Source organism: Perna viridis, chromosome 2 (genome assembly GCF_037379345.1).
Source record: "Perna viridis isolate PV_CMFRI_1.1 ecotype Kerala chromosome 2, ASM3737934v1, whole genome shotgun sequence".
NCBI lineage: Eukaryota > Metazoa > Mollusca > Bivalvia > Mytilida > Mytilidae > Perna > Perna viridis.
The window spans coordinates 61302497-61307763 of NC_142446.1; the positions used below are offsets into that span (position 1 = coordinate 61302497).

A 5267-nucleotide genomic window follows, 5' to 3' on the forward strand; every position below is an offset into this window, starting at 1 on the left:
CAACTGATATCTGATAGCTCTTTTGAACAGGATATTTTACAGATGTATATCCCATCATTTTACATTATGTCAGTAATATTTTTGTGACATTGTTCCATTAAATGAATTCAAACATAATATGTTAATTAAAAAATTCACTTTCTGATTTTTAGTGGCTGGAGGATGTATTATTTTCCATTTGATATTAGAATCAGACATTCTAATTTGAGAAACAAAGTATAAACCATAACTTACTTCAGTTTTAGCATTCACTAAATCAACTGGTACAGTTGGACTGAGGTTTCAACTATTTGATTTCTTATTTAATCCAGAAAGCCGAATCCAACAAGTTGATGGATACTATTTTAAATTTTCAACCATCAAGTAGTACTTGCTTCGGCAGTACATATACTAAAATTTGAATGATACAGAGAAGATTAGCATGGCCCCTGCCCAAGGATGACACGCAAATTCGTGAAGCGTTTCATATTTTTGCTCCACCAAGAGAGGTCTACAGTTAGATCTCTTGCAAACAGATCTAGATTATTTGTAATTATACTGATTTTCATTATATTAACCTAGAATTTGGTTATTTGCATGAATTATATTATACATATTTACATATGCAATTGTAGGATCAATAGTGAAAAAATTCAAATTTCAATTACTATTAAATAGTTTGTGCCTTTTACAGTAATATTTTGTATTATACATATATCACTTAAGTTATGATTATTCAATGTATATTTCAGCTGTTCTGACAAAACTAGATATGGGTAGACATTAATACCATATAAATCTTTCAAAGAGTTTTTATAACTCATTTTATAAATGCCAAAGTTCGAGTGTGTGAATGTTCGTTTCTGAGCACTCTGTATTTTGACATTATAAAAAATCTTATTTTTGAATAAGTTGGAAGTGTTGATTTTAGTGGAAATATATCTATCTCTTTTTAGCTTTTCTAGTGTGTTTAATTTTATATGTTATGTTTGTAGAAGCAGCTTCAATGAATATAAGTCTGTACAGTATTTGTATAGAACAATCATATGAATGAAACTGCTGTGGGTGTTTAACTAAAGTTTCGAGTGGAAACTGTTCAATTTGAAAATTTCTTTTAGAAATTAGTCATCATAGCTATATTTACAAGCATCATCAATGGGCCTTTTGGCACTAAATTTTGCTTGTGCATGTCCCTTGACCTAATTAACTGTAATTTGTAGTATGTGATAAGTTATGGTTTAGCTCTTCAGAGTTAATAGTACATGTGCATTTATCGAACATCTTTTCATAGATAGGCTTTACTAAACCCCAAATACAGTTAACCATATTTAATCAATCAATGAATTTTTACAAACCAATCTAGGTTTATCTGTTGTACAATATATTTTGAAGAATGTTGTTATAGGGTAAGTCAATGGTTTTTTATAGGATCAGTTTGAAACTGTTTCAGGCTATGTTATGTACTTGTGAACACTTGAATTCACCTCAGTTTGTGCTTAAAGCCAGTAACCTTACATGCCTGAGTTTAGTAAGATTGGTTCAGGCTAGTAGATTTTAACTTATTTGAAAAAGTAAATTGTTGGAATTTATAATTCTGACTAGTACGAGCAATGGTTTTTTGGCTCAGATTTGAACTTCTAGAAATATTGTAAGGACTTTGGTTTATCCTAGAATGTTGATTTTGTTTTCTTGATTCATTTAGATTTGATTTCTGCATATGTCTAATTCATGCTTATATTTTACAAAATGGATATTTTTTCCATATCCATATATACACAATTCGTATTGTCAACATGCAAGCTAAAAGAAGAAACAATTCACACATACTTATCTATTAAGTTCTTCATTAGTATTTTTGTCAGTAAGTTTTGGATGATTCTGTATATTACTTTTTGATTAATATTTCACTTATTTGTGTTTTTGAATAAGTTTAAAGATCTCACTTGGATGAGTCTTTTAAAAATTCTGGTAATCTCCAATACAATTTATCAGGAAAATTGCTTAAATAATTTGATTTTTTACATATGGACATCTGGTTTAAAGTTAAATCCTCATTGAGAAAGATATCTGTCGTCGGAAGAGACTGTCTAAATGACATGTTTGTCAGAATTGATATGTAATCTTTTTACTTTCTACTATGTAATGGATAGTTCATAGTTTTCTGGTCAGCTTGATAAGCAAGACTGGTCTTTACTACAATGATTTCTATTACTTTAGGTTTTGAATTGTGTTTTTAGACTTAATATCAGTCCTTACACAAGCAGGTAGAAGAAATTGCTCCTACTTTTTAAAATTATTGTTATTGTACTGCTTACTAGTACATCTTTTTATGTATGACAGTTGTTTACAGACCCTTATTTTGATTCTTGGTATTGCCTCCTACACATTTGCAACAAGTCATACTTAAGATATTTTCTGGCATTTATTGTTACTTTTGATTCAGCATTTACAAGAATCTTACAGCCAGAGTACTACAATGGAATCTTGCCTCTCATATTCATGGCATTTTGAGATGTGAACTATGGAGTATATTCACTTCATTTTATTTGCTTGATGTCTGTGAATTTAAGGTCATTTTAAATTCAATCTGTTCTACCTAACTCTTGCTGCATTTTTGTGCAGCATTATTTTTGCTAGTTTCTATTTCGTAAATAGTTATCACCACTCTGATTATGATGTATAAAATAAACTAAGGTTTCTTTTCTAGCCTTCAATTATTAAAGTGGTATTTGTGTTTTCTTGTTTCTGCAAAGATGAAAACATTTGATTGCAAGGAAAATGGAACCATGACTTCAATTCTAACTGTATCCACATGAATATTTGCTTCTTGGTTTGATGCTTCAGTTACATTTTGTTTTATTATATATGTAATTCATAATGTATGTATCATATACTTCTTTAACCCATTATGTAGTGGAGAATAAGATATGAAGACAGTTGAAATATTTTTTGTCTTCAGAAGTCACCCTAAATAAAATGATTGTGGTTGGTGACTGTTATATAGTGATTTGAGGTATAGTAACTGCTCATTGTAACATTTATAAAATCTTCATGGTTTGATTGATATAACGTAGATTATTAACAGGATCTGACCTTTTTTGTATTTGATGGTATATGTTTATAAACATGTGTAATTGTTACTAAACACCATTAGTACTGATCATACTCTTTCATCAATTTCTATTTCCTTGGCCACACATTTTTGTGAAATATGTTTGGTTACTATCATATAAATTATGTTATACAATTAAGTTTTTATTTCTTAGTAATATGTGTTGATAGGGTGAAGTAATTGCCTTAGGTCATGATATGAAGAATATTTTAGTTAAAAGTTTAGACTTGTAATTTTCATTTTCGGCTCTATTATGGTGCCTTTTTAAGTCTGATATATATGTGTGTGTGTGTGTGTGTGTGTGTATACATGTGCCATATTGACAAACAAGCAATACAACAGGTTGATTTGTTAAAATGTTTTACTTCATGAGCTCAGAAACAATTTTATGATGGTTCACCTGTTTAAATTACTGAGAAAATAATTTAAGATTTTCTATTTTGATTTTATCAGTATTGTATTAAACTTTATTTGGTGTAAAGCAGCAAAGTTATCTATGTGGTATTCTTGCTACGGTCTTTGCACTCATTACATAAATTCTCATACAATAAAAAAGGTTATATGTTCAACATCCTTAATAATATTAATTTCAAATTTTTATGTTTGAGTATATATGGATCTTTCGATTATAATGTTGCATTATATACTTATACATTGTAATCTTTTATTTTGTGACATTTTTCTGAGAAGGTTCCTTATTGGTCAGTAAAAGGTTTGTTTACTGACAGCAAACTCATTTTATGTATTACTTAGTTTGTTCCAACTCTTTGAACATGCTATATTATACCCTTCTTTAACGAAGGCGAATGGAAGATAATGTTCCCTCATCCAAGCATATTGTAGAGATGTAAAGGATGAGGGGCATTATCATAATGAGCCTGAGGCTCAAGAAGGGTATAATATACCCTCCTCACGAGTTTGTCATATTTATTGTGACTGTCTGGTATCTCGCAATGTGATTGCTACTAATATCAGTACACTATATTTAAATATCTATTAAGTTGTTTCTTCTTGTTTCATTAAATCCCACCCTGTCTTTGCACTGTTGGAACAAACTGTCTTTAAAAAGTGAAGATAACATGTGGAACAGGTCTTATATATGGGCCTAAGGTCACTGTCATGGTATATGATTTTGACCTCTTTAAACGAGACTGATATGGCTTGTCTTGCGACACAGCTCAATTAATATGCTATATTATACCCTTCTTGAGCCTCAGGCTCATTATGATAATGCCCCTCATCCTTTACATCTCTACGATATGCTTGGATGAGGGAACATTGAATTAATAAGCACATTTTAAAGTTCATAAAACAATTAAAAAAAAAAACTAGACTACATTCTCCATGTTTTGTCACAATTTTTTACTCAGCAGTCATGTAACTTCTGAGTTTTAAAATCATCTGATGTCAATCAAAAGGACTTCCGGTTAATCACTGCCTTGAAAGTATTAACCGCGAAAGAGATCTGGCGGATGTATTTTAAAATGTATCAAATTGATTATTTTGTATAAACACATTGCCCATTTTTACAGTATACGATTATATTTTACATGATTGATTGTCAAAGAAAAAATTAAATACATGTATGTAAGTTTTAACTAAATTTTATCCATGCATTTGATATCCATAAATGTAATCCACGTGATTGGTTACGTTTAAAACTAAAAGTAGGTTGTTAAGATACGCATTGAGAAACAAAATAAAAACGAAATGAAATGAATAAAATAAAAATGAAATTTAAATTCAAATTCTGAATCATCAGTATTGTGTGCCATAGACGTGTACTTCTAGTTGTGGTGAAAGCACTGACCCCGTTGTAAATAATTAATCTTCTTGGAAATACAGAAAGAGCAAATTACCATCAGAGGATAATAAAGTTATTAAAATACCTATAATAAATATTTCATGACTTCCGAGGTTCAACGCTATCGGTGCTTTGATTAACTTCGTTATGACAGGAAGTCAATAGTCATTGTGCAGTAGTTTCATGATGGATAACAACAGGAAAAAATTCTGGAAATTTGAAATGCAAAAAAAAAAAAAAAAAAAAAAGAATTGTTATGGGGTGGGCAGGGATGAAAATCTACAAATATGGGTTGATGTGGCCTAATCAACTTATATAGCAAGAATTTATTAACATTACATTTGTCAGTTGGGGTGTATGATACTATTATAA

General features: G+C 29.9%; 1 non-coding gene across 1 annotated transcript; it reads left to right on the top strand.

The window, feature by feature from the left end:
- Positions 1–366: 366 nt before the first annotated feature.
- LOC148626337 (U6 spliceosomal RNA) lies at positions 367–473 on the top strand. Its single transcript, XR_015920459.1, has one exon. It is a non-coding gene; the product is annotated as a U6 spliceosomal RNA (small nuclear RNA).
- The last annotated feature ends 4794 nt before the right edge of the window (positions 474–5267 follow it).